Consider the following 12,836-nt stretch of genomic DNA (forward strand, 5'->3'; position numbering starts at 1 on the left):
CTGTAACTGTTACAATTTTACCCAGGCTGTTGAGTTAAGCCAAATAAGGGACCTGAAAATGGAATTGATAACTCTAAATTGCTTCAATGGGACAACCTATATGGGAGTTGTGATGTATGTAGAAAATATGTGGCATCAAGATCATTTTGAAGTTTATCCGGCCTACCGGAGATAATTTCAATCTAGGCCACATCTTCACCTGATCCCTGCAGCGATTAAGTAAGGGGGCCAGATTTAAAGTGATACTAAAGGATCGTTTTTTATTTTTTTAAATAACAAACATGTCATACTTACCTCCACTGTGCAGCTCGTTTTGCACAGAGTGGCCCCGATCATCCATTTCTGGGTTCCCTCGACGACTCTTGTGGCTCCTCCCCGCATTAGATAACCCCCTTGGAGAAGCGCTCTCCTGAGAGGGTTACCTTGCAGGCACACTCCTTAGTCCAACATTCGGCATCCATAGAGGCCGAATGCAGGACTCGGCCCCGCCCTCCAGCGCCCGCGTCATTGGATTTGATTGACAGCAGCGGGAGCCAATGGCTGTGCTGCTATCAATCTATCCAATCAAGAGCCACAAACCCATGGAGAGCGGGATGGTGGGGACGCGCCAACGGAAATTCTGGGCTCAGGTAAGTAAAACGGGGGGCTAGGGTGCCGGTAATTGTAAGGTGTTTTTTGACCTTAATGCAAATGATGCATTAAGGTCAAAAAACATGAGCCTTTACAACCCCTTTAAGGTGATATAATCTAGGGGTTTAGGTGTAACCTGTATTCCCAAGTACCTGAATTCCATTGATACAGGGATATCTAGTAGAGTTTTCAGCTGTGGGTCAGACTTCTTATCTAATAGCATGAGAGATGACTTAGTCCAGTCAATCACTAATCCTGAATAATGGCCAAACGTTTGGACCACCTCCATAGCCTCCTTCAGGGACAACGACATGTCCCCCAAAAGGAGCATGGTGTCATCTGCGCAAAGCATCAATTTTTCATGAAGCTCTCCATACTGAAAGCCCCTGATTTTAGAATTAGAGCGAATATGGGCTGCCAGCGGCTCTATGGCCAGAGCGAACAGTAAAGGGGGTAGGGGGCATCCCTGTCTAGTGCCCCTAAATAAACTAAAGTACTGGGATACCCTCCCTGTCTCTCTAATGGCTGCCTTCAGGGAGCTATATAATAGTTGGACCCAGGCTATAAATTCTTTCCCAAATCCAAATTTATGCAAGATGGCCCATAGATAGGGCTATTCAATACTGTCAAAGGGCTTGTAGGCATTGAGAGAGAGCAGCGCTCTGTCCCCCAAATTGTTAGACTTGGATTGTAAATTAACAAATAGCCTGCTTAAATTTCTAGCAGTAGATTTCTGAGGCATGAACCCTGCTTGGTCCGAGTGAATTATGGATGATATTACCTTGTTCAATCTTAGGGCCAGCACCTTAGACAGCATTTTCACGTCAGATTGTAGAAGGGATATTGGCCTATAAGAGCCTGGGTCTAAGGGGTCCTTTCCAGTTTTTAGTAAGACTATAATGGCTTTGGTCATAGAGGGAGGAAGGCACCCATTTGTTTTGGCAGCATTAAATACCCCTAACAGTTTAGGTAATAGGTGTTCACCATACTGCTTACCTCGCCGGGAATTCCATCCTCTCCCGGTGCTTTTGATTTGGGGTACATTCCGGTCGCCATCTGTAGCTCCTCCAATGTCAGAGGAGCATCCAGTAAGTGCCTAGCTGTGTCTGTCAGAGTAGGTAACTCTACCCCTCCAAGATATGCATGTAGAGAACTATCCGTATAGTTCTGCTGAGAACAATATGAATCAGAGTAATACGAACTAAGAGCCATCATGATAGTGTCTGGAGAATTGGTTATTGTACCATCAGGTACCCGCAAGGAATCAATAGATGGTGATATTTGCTGTGAATGGGCAATTCTTGCTAATAGGCGACCAGTATGTTCACCCTCCTCCTAAAATGCAAGTTTGCTGAACAAGCATCTCCGCTCAGCTGCCGAGGAAGTGAGCCGGCTAAGTGCATCCTGAGCTGACAACCTTGCATCCCTCCAATCCTCCGTGGGGTTAGAGACAATCCTGACCTCCAGATCATGTACCAATCGCTCCACCCCCACCCTTTGTGCTTTGGAAGCCCTTTTGAATGCATTGATTTCTCTAATAAACAGTCCCAGAAGAAAGGCCTTAAATGTCTCCCACCCCCTCAACCAGATGTCCCTCCTGATCAGACCAAAAATCGGTAATTTCTTGTGCTATCTGGGCCTGGAAAGGGAGGAGAACCAGTGGAGAGTGATCTGATATCCCCATCAGGGCATATTTTATCTCTGCCACCAATTGGACAGCCATATCCGAACAGAGGCAAAGATCAATGAGTGACAACGACATATGGGATTTTGAAAAACATAAGAATTGTCTCTCCCCAGGGTTCCTACTTCTCCGCAGATTAGTCAAACCCACTTCCTCAACCATAGTACGCTTGAGGGGGTCACCCAGCCCCCTAACATTCCATGACACCACAGTCAGTGCATTCATCCCCCCAGCCATCTTAAATATGTATCAGAGCACTTGAAAAATGGGACATTCCACAGTATCTCAAAGCCCGTACCCCCACCCTGTGTCCTATGGCAGTGAGCCAACACGTGCCCGGGTATGCGGTAACAAACCCATATTGTCTGAGTACTTATGCATTATATTCTCTGTATTGCACTGTATAAATTGTTCCAATCAAGCTGAACTACTGAGTGCAACGGCACTCTAAACTCAATGTGTACAATCTGTTAAATTGCGGCAGTAGATAGGGTCAAAAGCAGATGTTGCATTGCCCTGTTTTCCTCCGATATCCCAAAGGCAAACAGGAGAAGTCTTGCAATAAAGGATTGAACAGCAAAGGAAAACAGGTCCTGGCTCCCGCTGGCCTCACAACCACCAGCGGGGGAGCCACAGCAGTTAAGTCATGACATATTAATCATGGGGCAGACTTTTGCTTTGCACATGCTCTAGGTAGGTATAAAAAGAACAATAAATCAGCTCTTGTTCCCAGCACAGCATATGACAGCTGTAAAACAGTGTAGAAGAATAAGGCATCATTCAAACAGGGTAATTTCCTCGCTTATGGATGCAAAAAACACTACAAGGCCCTGAGCAGGTCAATCCTCTTCAGCTGCCTTTTAAAAGAAATGGGTCTGGTCTCTTGCAGTGATGTGGAGCCTCGCCGGATATAGCATAGCATAAGGCACCTGTAATTTCTGCAGCCTTTTCTTGACCTCGCTGAAACAGGTCTTTCTTTTCTGTACATCAGAGGGTAAATCAGGATAGAATGAGATATGAGCCCTGTTAAACTGGACGTTTTGCCTCTCCCAGGCCAAGCGCAGGATGATCTCTCTCTATCCCTGTAATGTAGCATTCGCGCCACTTTGGGACGAGGGGGATATCCCAGAGGTAGGGGCCTCAGGGGTACTCTGTGAGCTCTTTCTACAGCATATAGTGATGTGAATGCCTCCTTTCCAAATACCTCCAGTAGCCATCTCTCCACAAAATCAGTGGGGTCTCTACCCTTCAGTTTCTCAGGGAGCCCCACAATGTGTAAACTTTTTAGTCTCATTCTGTTTTCAAGGTCATCAGTGCATTGATCAACAGCTGCAACCATCCAAGCATTATATTGTGAGTCTCTGATCAGAGGGGGACACTTATCTTCCATGTCACTGATCTTACTTTCAGCAGCAGTGGTTCTTTCTCTGATCTTTTGCAGATCCTGTCTTATCATGGACACTTACTCCTTCAGACCACCAAAGCATTCTTGCAGTGTATTAACTGAGGCAGTACATTTATTAACTGCTCTCAGGATCTCAGCTAGTGTAGGCTGTGCAGTGTCCTCATCCCCACTGTCATCTTCCAGCTCCTCTGACTGTGCTTCCATTAAATTTGCACCTGTGAACCCTGTTTCACCTTCCTTCCTCCACATGCACTTGTTACATAGCTTCCCCTTAAGGCTCACTCCCCTCCTCAGCCAAGTCAGTAATATTCAGGGATCCCGCCAGCTTCTGGGCATAATAACAAATGTCTTTAGTGTGGGGGTCGCCACTGGTATTCTTAGGGGTCTTGGGGGGTTTACTCACAGTTTCTTCAAGTTTATCAGTGCCACATGGTCTGCACTGCTGGAGACCCCTGGCAATGCCATTTTGGAGCTCCGGACACTGTACATCCTCCTTGCCCTTTCCCATCATGGATTTGTTCGAACCGGGCGACACAGCAGGGTCTCACTAGGTGTAGGAGTCGTCTGATAGCCAGGAAACTGTGCAGTTTGTCTCGGAACAGGATCAATTCAGGGTAACCTGCGGGAGCTCTTTGAGGAAGCAGCTACTCACATGCCGCTCCAGGCCATACCCCCCTGGTCCTGGTGATTTACCTGAGGGAAGTGAGTCAGTAACTTTTTCAATTTCGGGGACTGTTAAAGAAGAATTGAGCAACTCCAGCTGAGTAGTGGTTAGGGTCAGGAGCTGTAAATTTACTAGGAAGGCTTGTATCACCTCTTCTAATAATAGGGGAGTGGAGGTGTCTTTATTCATATTATATAAGGAGCTATATTAACCACTAGCCGACCAGCCACCGTAGAATGATAGGTTGGCTCTCGACGTACGTACAGGTTGGCTCTCGACGTACAGCTACGGCAAATCGCTGTAGCTGTACGTTGGCCCTTTAAACAGCTAGAGCAGGCATGTGCACGTGCCCGCTTCACAGCGGGGGAGCCGATGTGCTTGGCCGGCTGTCGCGATGACCACCGGCCATGCGCGATCACGGGCACGAGAGACAGAACGGGCATTTGTGGGTGTAAACCCACAAATCCCGGTTCTGTCAGGAGAGGAGAGACAGATCATCTGTTCTCATTAGCTAGGAACAATGATCTGGCTTCTCCTCTAGTCAGTACCATCTCCCCACAGTAAGAAACATACTGAGGGAACACATTTAACAGTAAAAATCTCTCCTGCGCTCGGGTGTCTAGTTCCTCGGTACGTGGTGTGACCAACTTCATACAGTAATGCCTGCCGTCTTGCAGCCATCCTCATAATAATGGGTATTCATAGGTTAAAGAAAAAAAGAAAAGAAGGAGGGCGCACCGACCTAGTGCATTACCACTGGTAAAGCTTTATTAAAGCATAAAACAGCAAAGTGTATACTCACAAACAAGCATAGGTAACAGGCATTGACTCAATCAATGCCTGTTACCTATGCTCGTTTGTGAATATACACTTTGCTGTTTTATGCTTTAATAAAGCTTTACCAGTGTTAATGTATTAGGTTGATGCACCCTCCTTCTTTTCTTTTTTTCTTTAGCCTAGGAACACATTTAACCCCCTTGATCGCCTCCTAGTGTTAACCCCTTCCCTACCAGTGACATTTACACAGTAATCATTGCATTTTTATAGCACTGATCACCAGGGCTGGACTGGGACAAAAATTTGGCCCTGGACTTCATCCAGACCGGCCCACTTTACTCCAAACATCTGGTGTTGGCGCTTCAATCTTCTCGGCACCATGGTTGATATGATGTCAGGATGATTGAAGCGCATTATTTCTATTATTACATTGTAATATAACATGAAATAGTTCAACTCACCATAATGCAGAATCAGTGGGAGCCCTGAGTGTGTCACCTGCCACATCACCTGCCACCAGATGCTGTGTGTCACTTGCCACAGCACTTGTCAGCAGAGGCAGCTTGTCACTTGCCACATCGCCTGCCACCAGATGCCGCTTGTCACTTGCCACATTACCTGCCACCAGATGCAGAACATCACTAGCTATGTCACTTGTCAGCAGAGGCAGCTTGTCTCTTGCCATGTCGCCTACCACCAGATGCCACATGTCACTTGCCATGTTACCTGCCACCAGATGCAAAACGTCACTTGTCAGCAGAGGCAGCTTGTCACTTGCCACATTGCCTGCTACCAGATGCTGCATGTCACTTGCCACGTTGCCTGCCACCAGGTGCCGCATGTCACTTGCCACCATCATCTGCCATCAGATGCAGCGTGTCACTTGCCACGTCACCTGCCACCAGATGCCGCATGTCACTTGCCACGTTACCTGCCACCAGATGCAAAACGTCACTTGCCACATCACTTGTCAGCAGAGGCAGCTTGTCACTTGCCATGTCGCCTGCCACCAGGTGCCACATGTCAATTGCCACCATCACCTGCCACCAGATGACGCATATCACTTGCCCCGTCGCCTGTCACCTGCCAAGTCAATTGTCACCAGATGCAGTGCTACTACAGGAATTGATGGGCACCTCCAATCCAGCTCTTTACCCCCCAACACACAACATGACAGGGGAGGAGAGAGAGATACACAGTGCCAAATGTAGCATTAAAACAACTTGTATTCCACTTAAAGAACGGTACTGACAAAGTTAGTAGGGTGAAAGGCATTAAGACACTGTGCAAGAGTCCAGGCTTGCCATCGATCTGAATTAGGAAACCGGGAACCGATCTGGCCAGTAGATGCAGAGCATCGTTGTGTACTACTACTTCCTGGTAGCGGTGGAATGCATGATGGGGCGGACGTGATGTCATCATCCGGAAATGATGCAAGATGTGGGAGGTGATGCATCCTTCAGGCCATCATTCCTCCGCCACCAGGAAGTAGTACACACCGATGCGCTCGGCATCTACTGGCCCAATCTATTCCCGGTGGCGGCTCCTAATTCAAATTGATGACAAGACTGGACTCTTGCACAGTGTTTCAATGCCTTTCACCCTACTAACTTTGCCAGTAACGTTCTTTAAGTAGAATAAAAGTTGTTTTAATGCTACATTTGGCGCTGTGTATCTCTCTCTCCTCCCCTGTCTCTGAAACTGGCCCACTGAGCCATTGCCCCTCCAGGAATCTCTCGGTAGTCCCGATGGCCAGTCCATCCCTGCCGATCACTGTATAAATGTCAATGGTCCCAAAAATGTGTCAAAAGTGTCTGATCTGTCCGCCACAATGTCGCAGTCCCGATAAAAATCGCTGATCGCCGCATTACTAGTGAAAAAAATAAAATAATAAAAATGCCATAAATCTATCACCTATTTTGTAGACACTATGGGGGTAATTTACTATAGCGATGTGGAGCTAATTAGCGCTAATTGCTGTTAATTTGTGGCAATTTAGCGCTAATTAGTGCTAAAACGGTATTCATTATAGCGCTGGTGAAAAAATACTCCCAAAATTAAATTTACTATAGTTCCCTAGAACCAAATAGCGCCCAAACCCTTACTCTGCTAAAACCTGGAGTAGTGCACATGGAAATAATGTTTAGAGCTTGATATAATTGACTAAATGGTACTGAAATATGCGGTATATTATTTAAAGATAATCTGCTTTTAAACTGTGTGAAAAAGTGATTTCTACACTGAAATATCTTTAAAAGTCTGAGAAGTGAAAAATTCCCCATTTTGGACAACTAGGTGCCAACACAACTGAGCATGCTCAGACCTGAAAATAGCTCTCATTTTAACTCAAGTGTCTTTTTTACCCGACACTATAATAAATACCAAAATGAGAGCTAATTAGAGAGCATTTTTTGGAAGTGAAAATCTGCTCTATTCTATTCCAAATCAAGTTTTAGCCATTGATTCTAATGGAACAATTGTAACGTTCACAAAAAAAAACTTTTAATGTTGAGATGAAATGTATCTTTCTCTGAAATAAATATGCCTTTGCTACATTGTTGCTTCTACTTATATTTTGTTTTTAAGAATGCTAGAATGTGGAATGTTTTGATGTTTTGGTAAAATATATTTTTCTCTGTCACTTTCACTTGTTACTCTCCATCTCACAACAATCTTTACCCAAACTCACGCAGGTGTCTTTACAATCCACAAACAATACCATTGCTGATGTAAATTTAAAATGAATCACAATTTTTGTGCTTTTTATTATTTCCAAATATTCATAATTTGAGCCCAAAAAATGTGATACGTGTACCAACATCAGAAATCAAAATGTAATTCCCAAAAATTTGAGGGTAATATTCTACTCTCACCCACAAAAAAACACCAAATATCACAGAATAAATCAAGAAGAATAACACTTGAGTAATGTAATTCCATCACCTGTATGTCCAAAGAAATGCAGTATTTATTTATTTTTATGTGTATTTATGTGTAGTTATGTGTAGGAGGTTCTCACCTGTGGCAGCTCCGTGGCTTGGAGGTTAGAACTTCTACTTAGCATCCTTGAGTGTCTGGGTTCAAATCCCAAACATGCTGCTTCATGTAGAGAAGTTGTCTCATCTCCCAGGTCCTATAACTATGTCTTAATGTAGTATTTATGTGTAGGAGGGTTTCACCACCATTGTAAGTCTTTTCCAGATACACTATTTAGCCAAAAGTATTGGGACAGCTGCCTTTACACACTTAAACTTTAATGGCAGCCCAGTCTTAGTCTGTAGGGTTAAAATTTGATTTGGCCCACCCTTTGCAGCTAGAACAGCTTCTGGGAAGGCTGTCCACAAGGTTTAGTGTGTCTATGGGAATGTTTGATCATTCTTCCTGAAGTGCATTTGTGAGGCCAGGCACCGATGTTGGATAAAAAGGCCTGGCTCGCAGTCTCTGCTCTAATTCAGCAAAAGGGTTGAGGCCAGGACTCTGTGCAGGCCAGTCAAGTTTCTCCACCCCAAACTTGCTCATCCATGTCTTTATGGACCTTGCTTTGTGCACTGGTATGCAGTCATGTTGGAATAGGAAGGAGCTTTCCCCAAACTGTTCCCACAAAGTTGGGAGCATGAAATTGTCCAAAATGTCTTGGTTAGGGATGAGCCGAACACCCCCCAGTTCGGTTCGCACCAGAACCTGCGAACGGACCGAAAGTTCGCACGAACGTTAGAACCCCATTGACGTCTATGGGACTCGAACGTTCGAAATCAAAAGTGCTCATTTTAAAGGCTAATTTGCATGGTATTGTCCTAAAAAGGGTTTGGGGACCCGGGTCCTACCCCAGGGGACATGTATCAATGCAAAAAAAACTTTTAAAAACGGCCGTTTTTTCGGGAGCAGTGATTTTAATGATGCTTAAAGTAAAAAAAAAAAGTGAAATATTCCTTTAAATATCGTACCTGAGGGGTGTCTATAGTATGCCTGTAAAGTGACGCATGTTTCCCGTGTTTAGAACAGTCCCTGCACCAAATGTCATTTTTAAAGGAAAAAATCTCATTTAAAACTGCTTGCGGGTTTAATGTAATGTGGGGTCCTGGCAATATGGATGAAAATCAGTGAGACAAACGGCATGGGTACCCCCCAGTCCATTACCAGGCCCTTTGGGTCTTGTATGGATATTAAGGGGAACCCCGCACCCAAATTAAAATAAGGAAAGGTGTGGGGCCACCAGGCCCTATATACTCTGAACAGCAGTATACAGGCTGTAGGTTTGTTGTTAAGTAGAATCTCTTTGTAATTTTGAACGGGTACATTTTTAACGTATTTAGCTCCAGCCAAAAAATCTTTTTTAAGCTTTTTGGAAAACATAGGGAAGGGTTATCACCCCTGTGACATTTGTTTTGCTGTCTTTCCTCCTCTTCAGAAGATTTCACCTCACTTTTTGTCCCAATGGATTGGAAAGCATCAGTGGAAAGGAGAAATGTTTTTCCCATATTAACTCTTACAGGAGAGAATTTCCCTTCCTAGGGGTAGATTTATTCTCACTTCCTGTTGTCTCCTTCCGTTTGCAAGTAGGAGTTGTTTGTAAGTTAGTTGTTTGAAAGTAGGGTCCTGCCCTATATACTCAGCAGAAATTTGGGCCTTAGGTGTTGCTGTGGCCACAACACTGTAAGCCCTCACAGGGCTCTGCTGTGAAATATTAGATCAAGAATTGTAATTACATGCCCCTGTTGAACAGGAGCTGAAAAATTAGGCCTTAGGCACTGGTGCTGGTGCCACAACACTGCAACCCCTCACAGACACTCTAGTTGGAATGCAGGAACGAGCCCTGCTGCAAAGTATTGCATCAAAAATTGTAATTACACGCCCCTGTTAAACAAGGGCTGAAAAATTGGACCTTAGGCACTGGTGCTGGTGCCACAACACTGCAACCCCTCACAGACACTCTAGTTGGAATGCAGGAACGAGCCCTGCTGCAAAGTATTACATCAAAAATCGTAATTACACGCCCCTGTTAAACAGGGGCTGAAAAATTGTGCCTTAGGCACTGGTGGTGGCGCCCAGAACCAAAAATTTTCTTACAAGCTATCAGCGTGATGATTGAGGAGGAAGAGGATAATTACTCAGGGATAGTCACTCAGCATCAGCATAGGCAGTCTTTGAAGGGATCTGAGATTTCAAAAAAAATTATTCGGTTACATCAGCATCAGGTGCTTGGTAGCTGGTGGTGATCCAAGACTCATTCATTTTTATGAAGGTCAGTCGATCGACCGAGTCAGTGGACAGACGCACCCTGTGATCGGTTACCACGCCTCCAGCAGCACTGAATGTGTGTTCCGAAAGAACGCTGGATGCAGGACAGGCCAGTAGCTCAATTGCATACTGTGCAAGCTCTGGCCAGTGATCCATCCTCAAGACCCAGTAACCCAGAGGATTTTCGGTGGGAAAAGTCTGATCTTGCCCCTAGGTATTCCTGCACCATGTAAAACAGACGCTGGCGATGGTTGCTGGAACCGATCATACCTTGGGGCTGCGGACCAAAAAATTGTCTGAACGCATCGGTCAGACGGCCACCTTCTCCACCGCTCCTTCTTTGACTGACCGAAGCCTCAGCAACACGTTGTCCAGAAACAGGAGTTTGTAACCTCCCAGTCTCTGGGAACGCGTTGCACAGACCTTTCTGCAAGGCCTCCCGAAGATGTTTCATCCTCTGCTCCCTCTGCGATGGCAAGATAAGGTCCGCAACCTTACCCTTGTAACGTGGATCAAGGAGGGTTGCCAGCCAGTATTGGTCCTTCTCCTTGATACCACGAATACGAGGATCCTTACGCAGGCTTTGCAGGATCAGGGAGGCCATGCAGCGTAGGTTTGCTGAGGCATTCGGTCCGGAGTCCTCTGGGTCACTAAGGATGACATGGTCCGCAGCCACCTCCTCCCAGCCACGTACAAGTCCATGTGTTTCTTGGGACTGATCCCTTAAAGACTGCTGCTGATGCTGAGTGCCAGGCTCCACCTCCATACTGACACAATCTTCCTCCTCCTCCTCCTCCTCCTCCTCTTCCTCCTCATCCTCTTCCTGTGTGATCGGCGGGCACGTAGGAACACTGTCTGGATAAAGGGGGCTTTGAGAGCTAAGGAAGTCCTCCTCTTCCTGCCTCTGTTCTGCCTCAAGCGCCCTGTCCATTATTCCACGCAGCGTGTGCTCCAACAGGTGGACAAGGGGGACAGTGTCACTGATGCATGCACTGTCACTGCTCACCATCCTCGTGGCCTCCTCAAATGGTGACAGGACAGTGCATGCATCCCTGATCATGGCCCACTGGCGTGGGGAATAAAAAACAAGCTCCCCTGACCCTGTCCTGGTGCCATAGTCACACAGGTACTCATTGATGGCCCTCTGCTGCGTGTGCAGCCGCTGCAGCATGGCCAACGTTGAGTTCCACCTGGTGGGCATGTCACAGATTAGGCGGTTCTTGGGCAGGTTAAACTCCTTTTGGAGGTCCGTCAGCCGAGCACTGGCATTATATGACCGGCGGAAATGCACACAGACTTTCCTGGCCTGCCTCAGGACATCCTGTAAGCCCGGGTACCTGCCCAAGAACCGCTGCACCACCAAGTTAAGGATGTGAGCCAAACAGGGCACATGGGTCATTTGTCCCTGTCGGAGGGCAGAGAGGGGGTTGGTGCCATTGTCGCAAACCACCATTCCTGCCTTAAGTTGGCATGGCTTCAACCACCTCTGAACCTGCCCCTGCAGAGCTGACAGAACCTCTGCCCCAGTGTGGCTCCTGTCCCCCAAGCACACCAGCTCAAGCACCGCATGGCATCTTTTGGCCTGCGTACTTGCGTAGCCCCTTGAACGACTACGGAGCACCGCTGGTTCCGAGGAAGAGGCCATAGAGGAAGAAGAAGAGGAGGGGGTGGAGGAGAGAGGTGTGTCACAATCATTAGCATTTTGGAGGCGTGGTGGCGGAACAACCTCCAACACTACTGCACCTTGTCCTGCATCCTTCCCAGCTGCCAGCAGAGTCACCCAATGCGCCGTGAAACTTAGGTAACGTCCCTGTCCATGCCTGCTGGACCATGAGTCAGCGGTAATATGCACCTTACCGCTGACCGCCCTGTCCAGCGAGGCATGGACATTGCCTTCCACATGCTGGTAGAGAGCCGGAATCGCCTTCCGTGAGAAAAAGTGGCGTTTGGGTACCTGCTACTGAGGAACCGCACATTCCACAAACTCACAGAAGGGGGCAGAGTCTACCAACTGAAAAGGCAGCAGTTGAAGTGCTAGCAATTTTGCCAAGCTAGCATTCAACCGTTGGGCATGTGGATGGCTGGGAGCAAACTTCTTTCGGCGGTGCAGCAGCTGGGGCAGGGAAATTTGCCTGGTACAATCTGAGGTCGGTGTACCAAAATCAGATTGCCCACAAGTACGTGGCTGTGACACACCTAATTCTACACCTTCATTCCTCTCAGTGCAGGTCTCAGAGAGGACTGAAGGTCTAGTGGGGTTGGAAATCTCAGCTGATGAGGAGCAAGCAGAGGTCCTCTTTGTTCTTTGGTGTGGGTCTTTTAGATACGCTTGCCAATGAACTGCATGGCAGGTCAACATATGTCTGGTCAAGCATGTGGTACCCAAGCGGGAGATGTTTTGGCCACGCGAGATACGCTTGAGACATATGTTGCAAATA

Source organism: Aquarana catesbeiana, linkage group LG09 (genome assembly GCF_042186555.1).
Source record: "Aquarana catesbeiana isolate 2022-GZ linkage group LG09, ASM4218655v1, whole genome shotgun sequence".
In the NCBI taxonomy this organism is placed as follows: domain Eukaryota; kingdom Metazoa; phylum Chordata; class Amphibia; order Anura; family Ranidae; genus Aquarana; species Aquarana catesbeiana.